The sequence below is a fragment of the Molothrus ater genome, chromosome 15 (assembly GCF_012460135.2).
Source record: "Molothrus ater isolate BHLD 08-10-18 breed brown headed cowbird chromosome 15, BPBGC_Mater_1.1, whole genome shotgun sequence".
NCBI classification, from domain to species: Eukaryota; Metazoa; Chordata; class Aves; order Passeriformes; family Icteridae; genus Molothrus; species Molothrus ater.
Window position 1 is genome coordinate 9181092 of NC_050492.2, and position 25166 is coordinate 9206257.

Consider the following 25166-nt stretch of genomic DNA (forward strand, 5'->3'; position numbering starts at 1 on the left):
CTGCTCGCAGCAGCCTCCGAACATTTTTTCGTTCCTTTTAATTTTCCTTTTTTTAAAAAATAATGCGCCGAATTACGGGTTTTATTCTGTTCTATAAAATCTAGTTTTAAAATATTCGTTCTAGGTTCAACTTCTCCCGGCTGGGCGCAAAGATAGGCTCTGCCCGGGCACCGGCAGCGACCGCGGTAACGCCGGGGCCGGTTGTCTTCCCAGCCCTCGGCTCCTCCTGGGGTGTCACCGGGGCAGACATCCCCCGATACCGCCCTTAAGCAGAGAGTAAACGGGCTGGCCCTCGGGAGCCGCAGCAGATCCTGGTTCTGCCCTGGCCGTCTCCATGAGCGTCCACCCCGGGCCGTGGTGTGAGCAGGCATTCACTGCACACCTGAGCGCGGGTCGGCAGTGGGAGAATATATCTATATCATAGGTCTATCTAATCTAATTTTATATTTATCTAATCTAATCCATACCATGTATCTGCCTTCTCTGTGTGTCTCATACGCCTTTCGTGGATTTAGGGGCATCCTCTCACTCCGCGCTCTGAGCAGCGGGCACAGAACCAAACCCTCCCGGTCATTCCCGACACTTATGTCGCGACAGCAGAGCGAGCCTCCAGGGCAGTCACCGCCAGGTTTGCGCTTTCTCCTCTTCCCTCCCATCTCAGCGCTCTCTGCTTCGGCATGGCCAGGACATCTCTCCGCCGGCAACTCCTTCCACTGGGCGCTACGTCACGGCTCCATTCGCGTGACGTCATTCGTCGCCTTCCTGACTTCACGTCACACCTTTCGGCCAGGCCACGACCCAAGGCAAACCGTGATGTCCCACTTGGAGCCAGCTGCTCTCCCCGGGACTTGGAAGCGGCCCAGCGGCCCCACTGGTCGGGCAGGACGGGGGCTCCGGGCTAGGGTGCCCCTTTCTCCCACCTCCCCCGGGCTGAGGGGCTGCGGGGAGGAGGAGGAGGAGGAGCCGGAGCAGCCCGGCCGCAGAGACCCCGCCGGGACATCCCTGGGGAGCCGCGACCTGCGTGGGCGTGGGAAGGGCCGGGCAGAGGCGGAGGGAGGGCAGGGCCGGGGCGAGCAGGACCCGGGGAGCCCCGGTGGGGACCGGGGTGGCGGGACAGCTCCGCGTGGGAACGCTGCGCGTGGGGCGGCCGGAGCGCTCCCGGCACCCCCGGCTGGGCACTGCGGCAGGGATCTGTAAAACGCTGGAAACCCGCAAATAAAACCGCACCACTTCCTCCTGCTATAAATAACCCCAGAACTGGGATGGCGCTTAGAAACAAATCAGCGCTGGACACGCCAGCGACAGCCCCATGAAAAGGAGACGCATCTGTCCGAGAGCGGGACTGTCACTGTCCCCGAGGGGACAGCGCCGTTTCACCCCGGGTGTCTGGAGGGGGTCCCTGCTTTCGGAGAGGCGCTCTCATCCCCGGCGCTCCCATCCCCGGCTGGTTGCGGTGGTTGCAGCCAATGCCAAACCACCTGGGCCATATATCAGGTGGTGAAGTTTAGTCTCTGCCAGCTTTTCCTTTTCAGATTTATTACCGTTGTATAGACTCAGATTCAGTCTATAAATTATTGGGAATTGTTACAAAAATGAAGACACGTCCTCCCAAGCACACCTCTACCCGAGAAGGGAGGGAAGCCTTTTGAGAAACAGAGCTGCAGTGAGGCAAGAGAGGAGGGAGAAGCCCCCCAAGGCAAACCCAACCAAATTCAGTTCAACCAAACCCAGCCAAACGCAGTCCAAACAACTCCAGTTCAAACAAACTCAGTCCAACCAAACCCAATCCAGCTCAATCAAACCAAGTCCAGTCAGCCAAACCAAACCAAACCAAACCAAACCAAACCAAACCAAACCAAACCAAACCAAACCAAACCAAACCAAACCAAACCAAACCAAACCAAACCAAACCAAACCAAACCATAACGAATGCAACCAGACCAAGCCAAGCCAAACCCAAACAATGCGATCACAGCCAAACTAAGCCCAAACCAAGACTGCCAAACTCCCTCGGTGCCCCCTTTGCTGAACCCAGGAGACCGGACCTGTTGCAGGAGAACAATTTTAATAATGGAACCATCCAAATGGGGGCACGGGCAGGCTTTGCTGATGGGCGGCTCTGGCCCACGGGGTGTGGGAAGCAGCGGGGTCCGGCGGTGCGCGCTCGCTCGGGTGTGCGCAGCACTGCGCGGTGCCCCGCGGAGCACGGAGCGCACTGCGGGGGCGCGGCTGGTGCTGCTCTGTACCGTGGGGGTGGTGTCCGCCGGGGAAGTGTTCCAGGGGTGTCCTGCCTCAAAACAGCTTCACCCCAAATGAAAAGCGTGCCTCTCAGGCACAAGGTGGAGATCCGCCCCGCGCAGGGCAAAGCTCTGCTCTCCCCGCGCGACCTGAAGGGAAAAGGAAGCAAAACCCCAAAACGGCGAAAGGAGCCCCAGAACGCCCCGACTTCTGCCGGAACTAGAGCCGGGTCCCCCACGGGCGGGGTGGAGTGGGAAGCAGAGAGAGGGAAGAAACCCAGCCCGAAGTGCGTGTTAAATCGCTCAGGAGGGGAAGGTGGAAAATTACGCTGGCTCCCGGCCGGCCTGTCCTCCTCTGCGCAGCCAGGACAGCAATTTTCCTAAGAAGTAGAGCAAAACGAAAACAGCCCCTTTTGGACGCGTAGCCTTCGTCCCTCCATATGTCGGCCAAGCCTCCGCCTTCCGCGGGAGCGCAGGGCCCCTCCGCGCCGCGGATGCTCCGCGGGAGGGTTTCCAGCGGCCGCTCTCGGCCCCCCGGCCTCCCGCTGCCTCCCTGCCCCATCCCGCTCCCTTCCTGCCCCACCACCTCGGCTCTCCCCGCCATTGAAACACGGTGGGGGAGTCACACAAGGAGGTGTCTGGTCCTGGACACCTCCCGGGGCACCTGGGATACCCGGGGCTGCCTCCCCGCCCCGGCAGCCGCATCCCGCTCCGGGGCTCCCCCGGGCGCGGCGACCAGCGGCAGCGCTTGAAAAAACTCGGGATGAAAAAGTTGAAGGCTTAATGTTTTCTGACAGATACAAATGATACCCCAAGGCTTTCTTGAAATGCAACGACTGACGGCTGGAGAAATGGTTTTTTTATTCGGGTTTCTGCAGCTGGAAGCGGCCGGGGGTGGGGTGGGATGGTGCTGGTTCACTTCGGCCGTCATTCTACCAGCACCCCGAAAATAAAACCATTTCGTAGTTGTCCGACGTGGGACAACTTCTTTTAACCCCAAACCCCTAGCGGCACAGTCTCAGCCTTGCCAGGAGCTGCCTTCCAGCTCTACTCGCATCTGTCAGACCACAGGCACTGAATTCTGCTCCAAGAAAATACGAATTTGCTGCTAGCAGCGGTTTGGATTTGTCTCTGATAAACCTGATGTGAGTGGGAGAGTGTCAGTGCACTGCAATGACAGCGTCGGAGGATGGACAGCTCAGGAATACGGTTTTTTTCCCTATGTGGGGAGAAAAGAGGGGAAAAATCACAATATAGCCACACAATTCCCTGTCTGGGCAGAGCGAACATGCTTTTCTGATTAATTGACGGAGGAAGGGGCACCGGAGTTTGCTAGGAAGCCTACTCATATTACTCTGTGCATCTTTAGATCCCGAAATGTGGCTCTTTTGTGGGCTCAAAAAGATGCCTCTGAAACAGGATAATCAGAGGCCCGAGTACTCTGTTGGCATTTGTTGAAGACTCTTCTTCAGGAGAAAAAAAAGAGGCTACATTTAGAATGAACGACATTGAGTTTCCTTGTGGGTTTCCCCCCACCTTGCTTTGGGCGAGCAACCTCTTAATTACTCCAGCATTTGGATGGGGGAAACACATTTCCATTCAAGAGGACATTTCCTGAAGGACTGAAATATTCTAATAATGCGCTGGACTCTTTAATGTGCTTAGGACAGCAGCGAATCTCTGCAAGACCTATACATTTCCTGCCTTAAAATGCAAATTCAGAGAAATAATTAACCTTTGAGCATATTCAGCTTATCTTCTATATTGTTTTGTTTATTTTCCTTCCTTTTATACTTTTTTCCTTTTAAATTTTTCTCTCATTTTCTTTCCTTCTCCTCTCGCCCCTCCCCATATTTTTTTTTCTCTCTCCTTCCAATTTTTTCTTCTGACTTCTTTTCTTATTTCCCCCCAAAGGGCTGATCTCGCCCCGCTGCTCGGCAGCACCGCGCTGCTCCCGGCGCTCGTCTCCACCGGCCCAGGAGCAAACACGGCCGAGATAAAGGCACGGGACACTTTTCTTTCCAGTTTCATTGTGGGAACGGCCGTATCTTAACGGGCACATCTCGGCAGAGATAGGAACACGCCGCCTTCCAGAGGGCTGTGCTAATCAGCGCGCCGGGTTAGATATAAAAGTTCAGGGCAAATAAAACGAATTAGTTTTATTAGCACGTTTAGGAGGCGGTCTAACGAAGGAATTCCGCTTTACTAGAGAATGTTTTCTCCTCCCCTTTTGTTATTTAGAAGCAATATATATCCGAGCGGTTCATCACGGGAGGGAAATAATGAATTGTTTCATTTGAGGTCATTTTCTGGGAGAAACGTGCTCCCTTCTCTAAGCCAGATAAGAAGGAGATATTTATATAGATATTGATATATATATTTGGAAATACACATTTTCATAAAAACACATGCATGAACAATGAAACGCACAGGAAAGGAGAGGTGGCAGAGCCACCAGGTTATTGTTCGGCACTGGCTTTCGGTAGGAAAAATCTGCCTCGGTCTCAGGCGCCTCTAACTCGTCTAAAACTTTCCCAGGGAAATGTGGCCACGGCTCCAGCGCGGGATTTCCAAGGACTTTGTTCTTATTTCAGGCAAATGACGGATTTTTGGGGAAGTTCTGCCAGTGAAGTAGACCTCAGGAAATATTCGGAAGTCAGTTTTTATATAGGCGGCTGGAGCTGGCGCAGGGAATAACCTGGAGAACATGGACTTCGGTTTGTTAAGTGGAAAATATATATATTTAAATTGTTATTAAAAAAAAGCAAACAACATCTAGGTTCTCGATTCAAGCACTACGTATCATTTTATGTTCAAGTCGTGACTGGGACTTTATGTTTGTCTGCAGTGTGATTGGCAAAACTTGGAGAAAGGGGACGAAATAATAGAAAATAATAGAAATAATAGAAAACTCGCTTAGTGACAAAGTTTTTAACGCGAGAGTAAAACCGAAATCCCCGAAAGATAACATCGGTGGGCATTCCTCACGTCCATTTAAGCAGCGTTAACACGCGGAGAAAAATAATTTCTCTCCCCGTTCCAAGACTTTGCTCCGCCACAGGAGCTGTGTGGAACCTGCGATACATGTACTTCCCAAAGATAGTGCCTATTTTTAAAATTAAAATAAAAACCAAACCAAAACAACCCAAACCAAAAAGAGCAAAGCACGGGGGCTGTAGAATATTATTTTCCTGAAAAGGAAAATTCATCGACGGCCCAGGGTCTCTCCGCCCGCCCGCCCGCCCTGCGCATCCCCGGCAGCAGCTGTCTCCTCACCGCGGCAGCGCAGCCCCGCTGAGGCACCGTGTGGCCCCGGGCCGCATCACCCGCACCCCGGGTTCGTTCCGGGGAGCCCCAGCCCCGCCGGGGCTGCCCGAGGCTCCGGGCATCGCTGCAGCATCGGCCTCCCTGCCGAGCGCACCGGGACAAACCGCGGAGCGTCCCGAGCAGCAGCGCTGGGGGCTGGAAACGTTACGGTGCGTTTGGAAAAAAGAATTAAATATATATATACACATACATAAAAAAATATATATAAAATGAGGTAACCCCTCTGGAATTGCCTTTCCCAGCGCATTTGTCAGAGCTGACGAAGCGCAGAGGCCCCGAAAGAATTTATACACGGTATAAAGATGTCAAGGACTGCGCGGAGAGCGGAGTGGGGAGCGCGGGGCGGGAGGCGAGGCGAGGCCGCGGGCAGGGGCGCTCCCCGCGCCGCCGCACGCCCCGCACGGCTCGGCTCGGCTTTGTCTCGGAGCTCCGGAACGCTGCGCACCCCCGGAACGCTGCGCACCCCCGGAACGCTGCGCGCCCCCGGCCGCGGCCCCGCGGAGAGCCCCGAGGAGGCGAGCGGGGCCGGGAGCAGGACGGCTCCGCGGGACGGGCGCGGCACTCGCGGCGTGGGGCGGGCCGGGCGCGGGATGCACGCGTGGGGCGGGCCGGGCGCGGGATGCACGCGTGGGGCGGGCCGGGAGCGAATGCACGCGTGGGGCGGGCCGGGAGCGGGATGCACGCGTGGGGCGGGCCGGGACAGGCGGCTGCCGGGACAGACGGGCGGGACATGCGTGGGGCGGGCCGGGCGCGGATGCACGCGTGGGGCGGGCCGGGCGCGGCGGGGACGCGCGTGGGGAGCTCACCGGGCGCTGCGTGCGGCGGCGGCGGGGTGCCGGGCCCGGCGGGCGCTGTGCGCGCCCCGGCCGCCGCTCCAGGGTTTTCTTGGGAGATTTCCCCGTCTCCTCCTGACGTCAGCCCCGTCCCAGGGTGCCGCAGACGGGGGAGGGCCGGGGCCAGCGCCGCCCGCACCGGGAGCCCGGCGCGCCGGCCGCTCCGCACCTCCGTCCGGCCGCCCGAGGCATCCCCGAGCCCGGCCCCCCGCTCCGGCGACTCCCGCCCGGCCGAGCCTCTCTCGGGGGCCGGCTTCGTGCTCCCGGCTACACGGCCCCTGCCCTCTTCATTTCCTCCCGGCTGGGGCTTTTGTCCGAGGGGACAGGTACAAGGAATGGCCTCTTTTTTACTTCTTTTTCCACCCCCTGAAATACGGTCTTGTTTCAGGACCTCAGTGTGGGACTGGGAGCACGGCGCGGAGCACCCGGGGGAAGGCTGCGGGTGGCAGCCAGGGCTGCCCGGGCTGGAGGATGCAGGCTCCAGGGGATGCTTGCCTGGGTCGTATCGGTACAATGAGCTCACTGCTCATTCCCAGGCCCTTGGTCTGCTTTAATTTTCCAGGTATGCTTCTGGAGTTCCAGACACTGCGCTTCTCATATCTACCCCCTGGAAGTTTCCCTCTCCAGAGAAAAACACAAAACTCCTGCAGTGACCGAGCAAACACGACAGCAGGACAGTGCCTAGGGCTTTCTAAGTACAGCAGGTCACACACGCGTGCACACACAGGCTATAACTGTAGCTGAAAACTAAGGACAACGAATATGGACTGGATCAGAAAGATAAATAGCATAAAATCAGGAACAGTCCAGTCCCACACTTGCCATTTGTTATAGAGAGAAGAAGTAAATGGGATTCACATGTCGAGCATTAGCTGGTTGTCAGTCTGTAAGATAATATTAACTTCAGTGCTTACTGGTTTACTCCAGTTTTCCAAAGGCTGTTCCAGGAGGCACCAGCCTGTAATTTAGGATGGCACACACTGTGTGAAAGAGGCTTTGGCACTGGGGCCTACCAGCACATCAAGGTGATATTAGCATAATAAAACTTTTGGAGAGGGAGTAGGAGCTCATAAATTAATGCATTCTACTGCTTTAATGCTGGGAGCTAACAATGTGTTTCCTGTTCAGCTGATCATCTCCTCTGCAGCCTAACAGCTGTTTTAAAGGTGCTGTGAAACTGAAAAGAGGGAAGATGATTGTCTTTAAATCAATGTTTAATGATGTGTTATTAGGAGAAAAGTCTTCCTCCAGCAGATGTTTACATGTTGAGGATGGAGGGGAGCTTCCTAGGCTGCCTCCCTGCCTGTCTGAGAAGCTGGGGAGACACCCTGGGTCTTTACAGTCTTGCAGATGGGCCAGCACCAGGGCACAGCTCCCTCAGCACCACGAGAGGCTTTGCTCAGGTCTGTGGGTGGGTGCTGAAGAAATTCATCAGGGATGTTGACTAGACGATCTGCAGTGGTCCCTTCCTACTGTACCCAGCCTGTGATTCTGATTCTGTGAAGGTTTTCAAGTAATTTGAGTCATGACTATGAGCAGGTGAATAGGGCAAATACTGAGAGCATCCTGCCCGTGTGCAGCCTGGGTTGTGGCTGTCAAGGTCTTTCCTCCATAAAGATTGAATATGGATGCTGGAATATCCCCCAGCCCAGGAGTCTCCTTCTGGAGGGACAAGCTCATATTGAACCCCCTTTTAGAGGGGGTCAGAAGACCTCTGGAGAGGCAAACAGCTGGTCAGAGACCACCCAGCAGGGCAGTGGGGCTGGCTTGTGGCCTCTGGGCTGCAAGGACAGATTGCACACAGATTCACAGATTCCACCCCTCCTAGTCTGGGAGACACAACCTTGCACATCACTGAATGTGTGTTACAGGTTGGAAGCCTGACTGAGCTCCTCAGCCACATAGGTCAGTTGGACTGAGACATTTCTGAGCACTAACAGCACTAACAGCAAGTTTCAGGTACTAGAGGAACAAATGTAGCTTTGAGGCAAGATGTAGGAGTGAACTAAAGTGGAAATAGAAGCTGTGAGTATAAGCAGGTGCCTAAATCATGTTATTCCCTTCACATTCGATTCAGAGGTGGATTAATTAGTCTCAGTGTCTGCTTTTCTCAGCTTCCAGAATAAAAGATGGTAATTGCAAAGCTTCTCCCACAGAGAAGACATTAGATGGATTGAGGGGTGTCAATAAGACACCAGGGCTTGTGCCCAAAAGGCAGCGAGGAGATCCAGTGCTGCAGGGGTTGGGAGGGAAGGGCACCTCACGACCAGGTGACCTTTCCAATGCCAACCAAACCAGCATCAAACCACCTCCAAGACAAGCCAGTTCCCAAAAGTATTGTTTCCACAGCCAAGATGGTGTTCTGTGTGATGGTGACACAGATTGTTCCTACATAAAGAGAAGAACCATTTGCAATTTCTTTTTTAAACCATCACAAGCATTCATTAAAAGAACGTCTCTCCATATTTCCAAATATAGTGTAGAAATGACTCTCCAAACTCACCCATTCCTTTATTTGCAGCCTTCCCTGTTAGTCCATCCTTGGAATAGTGTCTAAAAGGCCACATTGCTTCTCTGGGAGAAACTGGGGTGTTTGGAACATGACTGGATTGTAACATTTCTAAGCTTCCCAGAAGAGGCAAATTGTAAAAGAATGAGCTTCTTTCTGTGCACGCACATTTGTTTTGGAGCCAAATGGAAAGGAGAGCTCAGAAAAAGAAATGACAAATTGTTTGGAAAATATTGTCCTTCCCAAGACAGACCTAACCATATGGGGGGAAGGGAGTCAATAATGAAATTTTCCCTCTATATATGAGTCCAGCAGCCCTCCCATTCACTCCACTGGGAGCTTGGTGTGAGTCAGGCCTGCAAGATCATCCATTCAGGGCAATATTTCCAGAACTTCAGTCTCCTCCCTGCCTCACTCTTATTCCCCACTGAAAGAAGCCTACATCTCAGATTTATGGGAAGAGCAGTGGGATGAGACCCAGTGCTATCCCTAACCTCACCCACAGCCTGACATCCCTGTCCATCACGAAGGAAAAGCAGAGCAGCTCTGACACTTAAAAAATGTATCTGTGAGTTTATGCAAGGAAAACGAAGCATGAGCACTGGGAGAAGTCCTTTTTCCAGCCCTGCCCAGTCTCCTGGTGTGATTCCAGCACGTTGTATGAGGTTTATGTGCTTGCAACCAACTACGCTGACCTCCTGCCAGGACGTGGGCAGGTTAAGGCAGGAAAAGGTGTTGGACAAATAGGAGAAGCTCGACAAGAACAGAGTTCATTGGCATTTTGATCGTGCTTATGAAAGGCTCTTGCAGCTGCACTGGATCAATAAAGCTAGACTCAAATCCTTTGTGGAAAGAATGAGGTGGGCATCACTGCTTTGTGGTTAGATGGAAACAGAGAAAACACTTGTTGTGGCAAGGAAATCCCTTCACTCCTTTAAAATCACTGGATTTATCATCATTGCCCTCTTTGAGTAATAAACACACGTGATATTAATGCATCCCAAAGTATTAATAGTGACAGCTATGCACCAACCAAAAAACCCAAACTGCAGCAATTGTGTGAGTCAGCAATTAGCAGCAGCCAGAGCCTTGAAAGATGTTGGGAAAGAAGTTTCTTTTGTGTGTGTGGTTGTGTTTATTCCCTGGTGACATGCTGCTAACAAGCTGCAAACCAAGGATCACCCACAACAAACAGAAACAAACAAACAAAGTTTTGTAGAGAGTGGTAATACTTAGCTTAATTCTCTTAAAAAATAATTATAGCCCTGTTTGTGACAACTGGAAAGGCCACATTTACTCCAATAAAACTGCTTGCTATTCTTCAGGATGACATTTGGAGATGTTTCCTTATACAATGTAGATGTTAGTGGGAGTAGATCTCCATCAATGAAATATTGATGTATTTCTCATCTTTGCACTTGCAGGATTTTTTGATTCTGCAGCTTGTGGTCAGTTGTTTGTCAGATTTCACTTGCCAGTGAAATCACAACACATTTAATGATGTTCCAGAGATCTGTCAGAGGACTGACAGCCAAAGAACAGAGTCTTGAGGATTTGGGCATTAGGGAAAAGTTGTTTAAGGTCTAGACGTCGATCCAAATATCTCTACTGCAGTCTGTTCCATCATTATGATTTTTGGAGAAGGTGATAAATGGTCCATATACCTTCAAATTAACCCAGATGCCTCCTGTGCTCTCACAAGGTAGTTGTTACCTCTGACTCCAAATACTGTGTTGTGCTCAGTATTATTCACCTCTGCTTTGACAGCCCAGCAGTCTCAGCTCATTCACTGTTGAATGCCACCCTGGATCTGAATGTGCCCTGTATTAAATGCTGGCATCTACTCAAACCAGCTTTTTAGACCTTGTCAGGAAAAAAAAACCCATATAGGTATAATATAGATACTCAAGCATACCTTCAATTGAGATTCATTTAGCTTTGGTTGTAACAGGGACTGAGCTTGTAAATTTGTGCTTATTCCTGAGGAGATGCTGAGGGCAGAGACATGCAGTACACATATCTGTCACTGGGTATGTATTTTATTCCTCCTTCTTCCCCAGAGATTGGCTTTGGGCCAAGGTGAGAGAAAGGAGAGGGGACTTTGGCCCAGCCAGTCTTGATTCCTGAAGTTAAATAGTGGAACAAGACTTCCTTAGAGCCAGGACCACCTCCTCCTCTGCCCCATGGGACCTTCTCTGTCTTATATTATTATTGCTGTATCTATTAAGATTAATGATTTCCAAGGCCATTCTAAAACTATTTAAGTGCCTGATGATCCATCTGAAACTCATCTCCAGCCTGTGCACAGGTCCCAAACATTAATCTTTATAGGTGACTATGCTGGCTTGGGGGTGGAAATGAGGCAAATGCACATTATTTGGCAGGAGCTATATATGGGATAGAGCTCTCTGGCAGCAAATACAGGGCTTCATACAAATGAAAACCGATGGCTTAATATTTTGTTACATTCCTCCCCCCAAGAGTTATTGCCTCCTAATTGCAGGGATGGATTGAACTGTAGAGTGTTCTCATTCTGGGACAGCCTGCTCTGTGTTAGCCTTGAGCTGTCCCCCAGGGAGGAGGGCCTGGGGGATCCCCTGCTGTTCCCACTGGTGCTCAGCACCAGGACATCCCAGCACCAGTGTCTGCACATGGGGTTAAACAAGGCTGGACTTGCACTAGAGGCAGTGTTTCTGAGGGAATTTGCACTTTCTGTGTGGATCCAGGGATGCAACCAACTCTGCACTAATTTCTAATTTTGCACCTCATTATTTGTAGACCAAGCATATGTAGCTGTATTTAGATGATTTTTAATTGCCAAACCTATCATTAAGGTCACCTAAATTCAGTGAGCAGAAAGGAGAGATGACTTCCAGAGGCAGCCTGAGAGTGTCCAGTGGAGCTGATGTGAAAAAACATAATTTTTTATGTCTTCATTTTATTTTACCACAGAACAAGGCACCGAGGTGAGGATGCTCAAGGTGGATTTGGTAGTTACACATGAAAAGACCTGTTGGATCTTGTTACACCCAAAAGCTTTGCATCTCAGGAGCTTCCTCAAGGAACTCTCCTGTGCACTCATGGTGTTACTCCTGCCATCCCATCCTGGCTGTCCTCATGCTCCAGAGAACACCATCCTGCCAAAGATCACAGAATCATGGAATCACAGAATGGTTTGGGTTGGAAGGGACCTTAAAGCCCATCTGATTTCAAGCTTGGGTGCAAATATTTGCTGCTTAGACGGCAGATGAATCATCCATGTCTGTAGGTTAAAAACACATTTAGTATTTTTGCTCTCCTGAGGGGAGCATTTGCAGAAGAAGACTAACCTGGAGCTCTCCCAGGCTGACCACAGCATAATCACCAAAACTAGGTGTAAGGTTAAAATGAAACACCTGCATGGAAAATGTTTGCAGAAGAGAAGTCCTTGTTTGCCTGGGAGCAAGAGAATTAAAGGCATTCATCCAGCCCAGTGAATTACTGTGAGATCTATGGGTGGGAAGTGCTAAGTATTGCAATTATTATTTACTATATATTAATATTTATTATTCAGGAGGATTTGTGTGTGGAAGGAACTTGGAAGATCTGGTCTGGCTCTGTGTGTGCTGGAGCTCTCAAGGGATTTTTTAGTGTCTACCACAATTATAGATGAGGACTGAATGAAACCTTGTGGTTTTGCTCTACAAAAAATTAAATTCAGTAACTGCCCATGTTTTCAGGAGAAAAAAAAAACCCCAAAATTTTCAGAATGTATTTGAATGATATTTCAATGCTGTGGCTGGAGTGAAATATTTTTTAAAAAGCATCACATGTGGCTATTAGGGAGAAGTATAGGCTTAGGCTCCTGGTCATAAAATCAAGCTCTACAGATGAGGGTGTCACGTAGTTTAATTGCCTTGTTTTCCCCAACCTGCAGAGAAAATCCACCTGCATGTCCTGTTTGCAGAGGTGTTTTTGCCTCTGTGTTGCTCACAGTGGTTGGTATTTTGTGTGAAGGTGTACCTAGCTGCAGATTTTCTTGCTTCACCTTCTTGGTCCCTGCAAAAGAGAAAAGCAGAACACTTCCCTGTGCACTTGGGGAAGATTTTCATGTTTTGAAAGACGACACATCTTTCTGGGTGAACTGCAAAAATTGCCAAGAAGCATTTAAGGTGTGTTTGTACAGTTGCTTACTGTACCTCTTCAGATTAGTGAGTACATTTAGATGTTTAGCTTTAAAAACCAAAGTTTATTCCTCTTCATTCTTAAGTAAACACTGGAAGTTCAGATCCTCCAGACCGGATAAGACCTCTGGTTCATCAGGTCTGGCATGGTGCCTCTGGCAGTGACTCACATCTGATAGTGGGAGAAGCTGCTGCAGGCTGCAGTGGGATGGGGGATAAGGGCTGGATATGGGCTGGGATGCAGGGACCAGCTGTCTACTGCATCCTCCAATCCTGCCCCTCCTGGGCAGCCAAACCCTTTGGTTTCACATTGTTACATCTTCATTGGTTTTAAAACACTATGAAATATTAGCATTGCTTCTTCACAAGAACCTCATTGCTGTCAACAGTGCCCGCAGAGCTGCTGCTGTCTTTTGGCCTTGCCTGTACCAGCACTCTGCCAGGAGAAACCTCCAGTTGTTTGTGTTCTTGCTCCCTGTGATGTGCTGGGGTCCTTGGCCATGGCTCACTCATGTGGAAATTGCTGGTGTTAAAGTCTGCAGGTGGGAAAAGCATTCTGCGGGTTCACTTCAGTGTTTCTGAGAGCTCCTCCCAGTGCTACGGTGTGGCTGAGCTCAGCTGCAGTTTGGTTTCTTTAAACTTCAACCCTTGTGTGACATACAATAACTCTAAACTGCATTACAAGCCAAGATTACAAGGTATAACATGAGGTGAAACAGTATATGGGAAATAAGGATGCATGAAAGATTTTGTACAAAGGAAGTCACCCCCTGTACATAAACTGGGTAGTTGCTCAGGGCAAACCTTTAGGATTTGATGGATTATTATCACTGAGATCCAGTGTTAAAGAGTGTTTATTTATTATAGCTCCCTAGTCCTCCTCCTCCCATCGTGTCCCAGCCTTGGGGCTCTAAAAAACTCAGAAATCCCACTTCTCCCTGCCTGCCTCATCACTGATGCTCAGCATCTGGGATCTCCATTTAATGCTGGAGCCCAGACCTGTGCTGTTCTCCTGCTGTCCACTGTAAATAAACAGGAGAAACATGCTCAGCACACCTGTCCTCAGAAAATTTGTGTCTCTGTCCCCTCATTCCCTGTCCCAGCCCTGTCACCCCACTGGCACTGCTGAGGCTGAGGAATTGTACCTGATGCTTTTCTCAAGAGCTATGAAAGGTGATATTGTTCTAGTTCTGTCACTGAATGCTGCTGCTGAGCATTTCCAGCCCCCTAATTACAACTGTAAATGCAGTGAGTCAGATCTTGATGGATGGCTTTTCTGTGCTGCCTTCCTCTTGTCTGGATGGCTGACTCTTCTTCATTAAGGTCTGAAGGGAAACCCTCCCATGAAAATGACCGGAAATCCTGTTTTCTGGGCAGGTACAGATTTTGTGGGGTACAAGAGCTTCCTAGATTTGACTGAAGGAGTAGTTTGATGCTGTCAGTCCAGATCTGTCTCATGACAAATAAGGCAGAACAAGGAAATTTGCAATGCTTCCCTTCCCTATTTTCCAGCACTTTGGGTAATTTGTTTTACTTTTATACATTTCATGTTATCTAACTGCAGACTGAAAACCAATGCAAAACAAACCAGCTCCACTTTTTTTTTTTTTTTTTTTTTTTTTTTTTTTTTTTTTTTTTTTTGGTAAAGTGCAGGTTGTATTTGTTTTGTTTGGAATTTGGGAGAAGTGTCTGTGCCCTGGAGGCAAGAGGTGTGACCAGCAGAGCAGGGTGCATCCCTAATCCGCTGGCTGCGGTGACACCCCTGGCAGGGCTGGGAACTGGGAGCCTCTTTGTCTCTGACAAAAGGAGCATCACGTTCAAAGCACGTATTGATAAAATATTCCTCCTGTAGAGATGGAAAGGAAATAACCTTGGAGGCCAGAGACAAAAATTACATTATCCATTACGCCTGACAGCACATAGCCCAGGCTTTAGTCATAGGTAGTCATAACCCTCTAAACTGCTGTGCTCTCATGTCTTCCCTGGAAGGATTATTCAGCAACCTAACACATTTCATCATTGGGAAATATTTCCTGATATTTAGCCTAAACCCTTCCTTTCCTAATCTCATCCCATTACTCTTAATTATGCCACCTATAAAACTGCAGATAATTTCTCTCCCTCCTTGATGTTTACAACCTCCAGATACTTTTAGGCTCCTATCATGTCCCCTTTGCTATCCTCCAGCTGACTGAGATGTATTTGGCTCTGCTTTCCTCTCCTTACAGCTCGGCCCTCACTCTCTATCCCAGCTGCCTTACCATGGTCCTCTGCTTTCCTCCAAAGCTCCTTCCAGGCTCTTCCCTGCCAGTGCTCTGCCCTGAGGGACTCTGCTTGGAGTGCTCCTCACAGAGCTGCACCAGAAGAGCTGTCCCTGTGGGCAGCAGGGCACACACTGGTCCCCATGACCTGGCTGGGCTGTCCTTGGTGCTCCTTTCCCATCTCCTGCATATTCTTGGACCCAACAATGTTTCTGACCCGCTTTGCCTTTCTTCTTTCTGAACTTTTCTCAGCTCCTTTTCATCCCAGGAAAAAGACAGAAGCCACTTCTTCCCTGGCAGCAGGACTTGCTGAGCTCCTGCAGAGATACCATCACGCTATTTCATTGTCTCGAGTCTTTTTTCACCCAGAGAAGTTTCACCCAGTGGCTATTTGCAGGATTATTGATGTTAAAGCTGGCGGCCGGGGGTGCCGGGGTGTCTGCAGCTGGAGAAGCTCTGCCCAGCAGCGCTGCCCCCCCGCACCCTGCGGGATGCTGCGGGCTCCGTGTCCCCTTTGCAGCGCTCGGCTCCCGCCATCCACCGGCAGCCGTGAAACCCGAACCGCCTCCTGGCAGCCCAGGGCAGGCTGTGAATTCCTCCCGGTGTAAATTCCCACTCGGAGCTGTTTCCTGACAGCGGGCGGAGGGCGGGCCGGCGTGGGATGCCTGAGTGAGTGGCAGCTCTCGCAGGGATGCTGCTCCCTTCTCCTGACACGCTGGGCTGCCTCAGGCTGCAGGCTCTTGATCATCGTGGCACGTTCCCCTCGGTGTCCCACAGTTAATTATTTCTGTGTTGGGTTGCAGCTATCATCTTCCCCTGACCAGCAGTGCCTGCAGCAATGACAGAAGCAGGAGCAAGCAGGTGACTGGGAGCCCTGGGTGGTGGCAGTGGGGCAGCTGGCTCCATGCAAGCCCTTTCCCTCCAGGATTGCTGTGCCAATGCTCGAGTGGAAGTCTCAGCAGTGGGATTTTTGCCTTCCTCCTTCTTCAGCATGTGAGGAGCATCCAGATGCACTTTATCAGTGACAGGAGAGACATGCTGGAGCAGGCAAATGCCCAAGGGCAAGGTCACAGCTTGTGTAGCCTGTGGAGGATGATCTCTGTCCTCCAGAAAGTGTCTCTGGAAGCCAGATTCTTGTGTCTTACATGAAGGCAGTGGGGACCTGGGCTCGGAGGGGAGACTGAGCCCTGGCTCAGAACTGCAGCAGCCAGGTCACACTCAGAATCACCCTGGTCATGGTGGCAGGGCATGACTTTCCTCCTGAAGGCACAAACCCAGCAGGATCAGATCAGTTTGGAGCCCTCTGGTCCAATCAAACCAGCCTGGGAGGACTCAATACAAACCAATACTTGCATGAGCTTAGTGGTGGCTAATGCCTATGGTCACTGTGCTGGAGAGGAGCTGCCTCAGGCAGGATCCATTCCTCCTGCCAGGACCTCTTCTTGCCAGGGGTGGTTACAAACACAGAGGTCCTTTGAAGTGGAGCAGCCAACATCCCCTCCATCAGAGTCACCACCTCTCATTCTGGTGGTGCTGACACTGCTCCTTGCATTTCACAGACAAGGAGTGCCCTGGGAAAGCCCCATCTCACAGCTTTCCACTGCTAACCCCTCCAGCGAGGGCAGGAGCTCCCTGCAAGCCTCTTCATGCCCAAACACCCACCAAGGGCTGTGCAGCACCTGCTGTCACTGTCACACAGGGAGAGGGCAGTGCCAGGCGCACCAGGCAGGCACAGCTCCATGGTTTGCTCCTGCATGGTGTGGAGAGGAGGCTCACAGCATCTCACCCTCCTGTCACAGCAGCAGAACTGCTCAGCTCCACGGACACAGCTCTGCACACACTGCCTGGTACTGCAGGCAGTTCTGCTGTCAGGCCAGAAGGCATTTGCCCTTCAAAATAAGCTTAGAATAGCACAAAACTGGCACCTCCTTTTAATGATGAAGTTGGGAGTCATATTGACAGTGTGAGTCATGCTGCCCTATGCTTTGGGAAGGCCATTGCCCATGTTATGTACACACAGGCAAACACGGGTGGGAAGGATGGCTGTCATGCTTTCCTTTTACTGATTTTAGCAAATTATCATTATTAGGAATACAAACAAGTTAATTGTGAGTGGTTTGGGAAGTGTAACTTTGAATTTGCTGTAAGTCTGTGTATTTTAACAATCATTGTGCTGTCACTTTTCTGTTTATTTCAGCTTTATAGTTTGCAAATCTATTGACAGCTCTTAATTAATTTTCTCTGTTTTATGTATCTAGACCTGACTAAATCTGAGACTTAATTTGTGCTTTTGTCTTTGTCAGGGAAATATTTCTATTTATTGTTGGTAATTTTATTGAACATCAGGCAGTTTTGTACAGAAACAATTCAATGTTGCATTTGTCCTATTTTTTTCCAAAAGTTTTGCTTAGCTGCATGTTTGTACAGCAGAATACTTTCTGCTGTTCTTCCTTGTACCTATTCTTTCAATGAATACTCTTTCACTGTGATCTGACAAGCTCATACTGCTCCAGTGCAACAACTTGCCCATACATATTGTGGTGTTGTATTAAAGAGCTCCCTCATTATTTCAGTGCAATGTGTATCTCCAGCATTTGTCAAGGCTTGTTTGATTCAAATGTGTTTGTCTTATCAGAGGGGAAAAAAACCAACCAACCGTTTAGAACTGTCAATGGGGACAATTAATAATGTTAAAAAAACAAAAAGAAGAATAGCACTCCGTGAGGAATGCCTTGCTGTTATGGCACCAATGAGGAAGTCAGGTACTGGATCCAGTTTGGAAATGAGCTCTGCGTTTGTTCCAGGCTGACTGCAGGCCCCAAACAGGAAGAGTCATGTAAGAAGATGGGCAATGACTGGAAGCACCAGGGATGTGAAAGCTCCTGGGTGTCCTCCCTTGGGGACCAGCACTGGTCCAGGCAGGACTAAGGGCACCCACGTCCAAACATGCAGATGGCTGAGAGGTGTGCACTTCTCCTTAGTGCCATTTCTAGATAATGGCATTATTTCCTGAAAGTTTGAGTCATTTGTCAATGAGCGCCATTTCTAGATAATGGCATTATTTCCTGAAAGTTTGAGTCATTTGTCAGGAAAACTTAAAGTCCTAGTGAAAATCTCAAGGGGTATTAAAAAATCCTCAAGCGGCACCATCTGCGTGACTTCTTGGAAGTCCTACATTAATCATTTAATAGCTGTAGATTTCCTTATTATAAATTCACTTTTTTAGCCAAAAGTAGCTAAAAAGCTGAATTTCATGCTTGTTGACCATTTTTTTTCATGCTGACAGGTGGATCAGAGACAAAAATTTCAAGGCTTTTACCTATAAGGCTTGACTCCTATCTCTTGTACTAATTTTATTCTGACAAAGTCTCATCCCCAGCACAGATGCTGTAGAAATTACACAGGTGTCGGTTTTTCTCCAGAAAGCTTCCATGGAGCTCTGGTAAGTTGAGGAGGATGTGTCAATCTTCTGTAGTGGTTTTACACCTGCAAAGCCCCCAGATTCAGTTGCTCTCCAGGATGAGTGTGTGGACTGTCACTTCTTGCCTTTTTGTTTGCCTCAGGAGCCCATCAGTAAAATTGATGTCACTGTATCCCATTTCAAAATGCTCTGTGGTAGCTGTTGTAGGTGTTGGTAGCTGTCAAGAGTAGTTTCAGGCATCTCTTATACTAGATTAATTTTGTTATCAAATGATAAAAGGATACGGTTTTTATTTCTCAGGATATACTTTAATTTCTTATTGTTTTATTTGACCCCCTGCCATGACCCAAATCTGAGCTGTCCTAGTGAACAGGACCAGTTCTCATATCAGAGGATTCAAATGTGTATCCATTGTAATCTGCACAGCAGAAATTGAGTGAGATGCCTTTGCCATTGGAAAAAGGGACTGTCTTTTGTTTAACACTTGCTTTGCTCTTGCCATCATGCAATGCAAAACTGGAGCTCCCCTTCCATGTGAATTCAAGGCTACTTGGTGTAACTCCTGGTGTTTTGAGTTTACCCTGAGGAACAGAAACCTGAACTTTGACTTTGCTTAAATCAGAAGACTGATGAAAATGAAGACACATACTAGCTGAGCTTTATTAATTTTCATTGACTTGCAATCTCTTTTGGACTTTTAACCTGTGGACTTCAGTGGAATTCCTCATTTGCAGAGCTCTGTGCTCTATGGAAGCTCACAGAGTCCCTCTGAAGACAATGGGTCCCTTTGTTTTCAAGGAAACAAGTCCCCAAGAAGAAAAGGAAGATCAGCCTGTGAGTACTAAGTTTTCTAATTCATGAAAATGATTAAAGTATCTTGAACCAGATCTTGCCAAAGCATGGAGTATAAGCATGTGGATGGCTTCTTTTGAGCCTCTCTTTCTTTTCCTTCCCTGGCCAGCAGAGATTCCTGGCAGGGGGATGCAGGGCTGTTTGTACAACTGATGTGGTGCTCTTCTACTCTTACTAAATGGACCAGAGCAATTCCCACTGCTCTCAGCCTGGATTGTTTTGCCAGCACTCAGTTCTCTTGGAAAGCTTTGGCCTTATTGCACACACTCTTTTAAGTGGTTTTCAGTACTCTCCATAGAAAGAGGGGGAAAAGAATGATCCTGTGGAAATTTTAGAAAGAATTGAACATAACCTTGGTGTTCAGTTGACATCCAAGATATTCAAAGCTATATTTTGCTGTTCTTTACTAGAGCTCCAAGACAGTGCAAGACCAAGGCAAAGATTGTCTAAGGCAGTCATTAGAGTCCTTGTTTCCAAGTGCACCTCCACATCCAGGTCCATCTTTTCATCTGTATTTTGCTTATTGCTGTCAATGTGTGCAAAGACCTGTCTGATAGCAACACCTGCTTATATTCCTTTTCTACTATTTCATACCATTAAATGCATTCCTTCCTGAAATGTTCTATGATGACATGATTCCAAACCTTGACACATGTGGATTTTACTGGGTTCTTTGCACATGTTCCTGGCAATGATCTGCAATCCCCAATTATGACTGTTAGTAGAGGTTCAGTACAACTGAACTCAAAACTTTAGCCCCAGAGCTGGTCTTTCTGCCTGGAACTGTGATTTCATGACATTTCGCTTCAGTAGTAGGCATGGCTGCCAAGGGTTTGTGCTTCTCCAGGGTGAGGTTTGTCCCCATTCCCCCATGACCACCCCCCTGGTGGAGCCACTAGGTCCACAAGACCCAGCCTAGGTTAAACCAAATGAAGCATGAGAAAAAATGAAGAGTTCCATGACATTTTTCCTCAGAGTTTTAGACATGACCTGGATAAAAGGTGCCCCAGGGAGGTTGAGCATCTCTCTTGCAGAGAGGTGGAATTGCCTGGGGCACCTTGACTGGGATCAGCTCCCACTCAGCAGCATTAGGTACCAGTGCTGGATTACCCAGCCCTCCCTTTTCATAACAAGCCAGAAAATTTTCCACTATGTGTGCTGCAGGGAGAGTGGCGATGGTGACTATTGTGTCAGAGCTTACTTAATCTTTCAGGAGTTCTGGGTATTTGGGCTTATGCCCCAAGGAGTATTTCCATCCCTATTGCTTCTTTTTGCTCCTTCATTGGTTTTGTTGTATCCTTTTCTAGTTCAGGTCCCTGTTTCCCTGGGAAATAAGTTGCAATTACTCCTTGCTGCCTCCTGAGTCTCCCTGTGTGAGCTTTGAATTTTATGGGAAACCTGAGCAGCTGCCATAAAATCTCCATCTCCTTTGTCCCTGAATAGCATCATGCATACAGCAAACTGCACATCCCAAGTTTTGGATCTTTGATGCTGTGAGATGATTTGTGCCTCATCTTCACAGACATCTAGATCAGCTTCACCTTCCTTGGGAGGTTTGAATAGCTGAGGCTGTCAGGCTCTTGTGGAGGATGGCCCAGGTTTGGAAGGGGCTGTTCTCAAGTTCAACAGAGCCTCAGGCCAGGCTCTGCTTGGGAGGCTTAATTCCCTTTCCCACTGGACCATCTGATTACAAATAACCGTGACTGAATGTTGTATGTCGAAATCCATAATCCCCTGCAAATTGTTTAAAGTCTTGTCCACTGAACTGCAGACCTTTATCAGACAACAATTTATGGGATTCCATGTCTGGCAAATGCAAATATAATGTGTGCTGGGACATGTATTGGTGTCAGATTCTCTATATTATTGGATAATATTATATAGTTCCAGGCTCATGTGAGTAATAACCCCAATTAAAATTGGGGTTATTACTCACATGATCTTTGCCAAAAAGTATAAATAAATCTGCTTTAGACAGCTCAAATATTTCCTTGTCAAGTTATTTTATTTTTAAGACCCCATTTTTATTTTACAAGGTGCTCTTCTTAACATTAATCCGTTACACACAGCACATTGAACATCATGGGCTCTCCTTTCCTTTTCTTCTAAGAGGCAAATGGGAAATAACACTTCCATGTCCAAAAATCCTTGTGTTGGATGATATGAATGAAAAATTGGAAAGTTGCACCATGTTATGAAATAGATTTTCCAATATTTTTTCTTTTGCTGAGGTTAACTTTTCTGTGTTGGGAAAGATGTCTAGTCTGGGAAAGACATCTGATCTGGGCAGAGGTTTGTGGCGCAGATACCCCCAAACCAGACCTACCCAAGCTAACAGCAAGCCAAAGGCAGCAAAACAGACAGTGTGTTGCTGCTCCAAATGAGTTATCCTGGGCTCAGGGCCGCATTAACAGAGCCACTGTGCTTTTGGTGCCCAAGCAATGGGCTCTGGGCAGTGTGACAGATTTTATAGAGGCATCAGCCTGCTCAGAATAGAACAGATCTCAAACAAGGTTCTTCATTTTTTTTTTCCCAGCGGAGACATGCTAACATACTTAAAATAATATTTGCAGCCATTAGGGTGCACTCACAAGTAGTGCAGATCTTGGGGTTTGCTTGGAATGGAATTGTGCTAAGTATAAGGATTTATTGCCTGCCTCACACTTGGATGCTATGTTTTATTCTACCAGTAAATAATGAGAGCAACAGATTGCGATTGAAATTTTTAGAGAAATTTGGTTCTTAAACCTCTTACTGGATGGCTGGACTTAGAAGAGCAGCTTATTCCCTTGCACCTAAAAGGTGCAATAAAGTTTAATAAATGAACTTTTCTAGTCATTTCAGCTTGAAGAGGTTGGCTTGCATGAGCATTTCCATGAACCTTATTCTCATCTGGAGAAAAATGCAACTAGAAGGTGAAAGCAAAAAAGAAAAGCATGGTCAAACATGCTGCAAGTATAAACCTGAGTAGTGCTGTAATAAGGCTTAGACCACGTCTGGTTCAATGTGAGAGAAACTGGAGTGAGTTAAAATGTGTGCTGTGGTGGTGAGGTTGGGCTTGGGGGGAAATGAGAAATCCTGCAGGGAAATGAGAAATGCTGCAGGTCACCTCTCTACAGGGAAGTCCCACCTCTGCTGGGGTGACATCACTTTTCTCTCTTTGATCCCCAAAACCATTCTGATACCTCAGGACCAAGCTATGAATTTTTTTTTGCCTTGCTGTGGACTCAAGTAATTCTTACCTCTTCACTTGGGTTCCTGCTGGCTGGGGAGGGTACATTTTTAAATGGTGCTAGTGGAAATTTTGATTCAGGGCTTTCTGAAATCCCTGGAACTGAAAACTTGAAGTTCAGGCTATTGCATGGTTTCCCTGGATACGTGTTCTTTTTTTTTTGCCTGGAAATTTAATACCAGTGGAATCAGGGGATATTACATATTCATCCAGGATTTCTAGCATTTGGTACCTGGCTGGAGGGTGCAGCCATGCTCTCAGGGGTGTAGCTTACCCCAGGGAAAGACCAGCATCAGCCAAGGGACTGTGTCACACAGCAGAGCACTGGGAGAGTTAATGACCTGGCAATGGTTGGGTCCTTCATTCTCCAGCTCGTTGTGTGTTTAAGCAGCCCAGGAAGTGCTCTTATCTTCAGGTAAATTCTCAAAGAGAAATCATTTCCTCTTTTGCCTCTGAACAGTAGCTGGGTCTGAGAGACCTAAACCAATCAATCAATTAGGGATAAGAACACCAGTTTTCATAGAGCTGATGATAAATTTTCATTGGATTTGGCTGAAGCCTTTGATATTGAATCCAAACAAAAACTGGCTCCATGGGTGCTGAGACGCGGAGTTTCCTCAGCTCTTTGGCTCTGTCTTCATGAGCTGATTTCAGCTGCAGCCTGAGAAGATGAGAGATCTTCCCAGTACCTCCCTCAGCTCTGCTCCTCCCAGTGCCCATCCCTTAGTCCTGCTGGCATTCCATGGCACATGATAGAGGTGTTGTGAGCACTGGTATCCTGGAAAAGCTAAACTTTCTGTTTGTGTAAAGTATCACCTTTTGTTTTCTATTTCTGAAGTATTTTAACTTTTCCCCGTTTTGCTCGATTTCTTTCATCAATTTTTTTACACATTTCCAAGTTCTTTGCAGGAGCATGAGGAAAAATATTATTTAAATGGATTTAGACATTTTTTTCAAAACTCTGTTCATTCTGTGAAATTGACAACTATTTCAACAAAGTTTTCATAAAACTGGGAAGCTTTTAATCCAATATATCCAATACAATGGCCATATTTTCTTTACAGGGTGTTCTATTACTTAGTAAGGAGTAAATACTTACTTTTTCTTTCCCCTAGACCTGACTGGTTGCCTGTTCTGTGGAGGATGGTGTAAATGGATGCCTTTACTCATTCATAACCAAGGAGTAAGCAATAGAAAGGAGTCAAGATCCAGCCACCATCTTTGTAAATGTGAGGTCTTTTCTTTTAGTAGCAAACTAGTGTGTGCTTTCAGAACTGAATGCCACTGGTTCATTGATATAATATTATTGTTTGGAGCCCTGTCACACATTTTAGGCTCTTCCTTGCTGAAGAGCTGCCTAAAGCAGGTGGTTAAAAGCAGAAATCCCTCTTGAGAGCCCTCAATTTCTATTTACCTTTCCTCCAAACCCAGCATGGGTGCTCTGATTTGTATCTTACATTTCAAAATATAAACAAACTGGAACAACTGAAGTTTACCCTTTCTTCTTTCCTCAAAGTAGTGCTGAAAATGTTTTGAAGGGGCAGTAAAAATTGTGATTTAAGTTTATTTCTACACTGGGCTAAGAAAAAATAGAAGTGAGGCAGTTTTCATGCAATTTCAACTACCAGGAGAGCTTTCTGTGCAAAAAATGTATTCCATTCCCATGGTTTCATGAAGAGCCATTCATTAAACTTTTGTGGGAGATGAACAAAATCCAGAGAGCTTTTCTAAATATGGGAACTGAAAACTAGCACACTGTTTAAGAGAGAGAATAGAAATCAATTTAATGAGTTAAATCTGACCAGAGATTAACTTTGTTCAGGATATTTTCTAATAGGAAAGAAGCAGTGGGGTCATCCAGATCCCTTTGAAAATTTATTGCTGTGCTCAGGAATTCCTTGTACATCCCAGGACTGGGAATCTGAGCAGCAGGCTGTTGTGGCAAGTAAAAAAATAAATGGTGTTATCTTGATAGCCAGATAACACAGTATCTGCTCAATAAAGTCATTTGGAGAATATTGTTTGTGAAAACCTCTTTGCTTTGGATCCATTCCTTCTTCTTTCCGTTTTCTGATAAAAAATCCTAAACACCAAGCAGTTAAAGGCTGCCATAAAACTGAGAAGAAACACTGACACTGGTGCTTTATCATGCTCCATCTGGGAGGCGAGCCAGCTCTTCCTACTTCAAGTTTATTTCTCCTACTCTGCTTTACCTCAGATAATGTCTCATAAACAGTTAAGAGGGTCATTTGTAAATGTCTTGGAATGGTTATTGCTCTCATATAGGCTTTGGATCTTGGTGCTTAAAGTGAGTGAACATCAAGGTAAAAA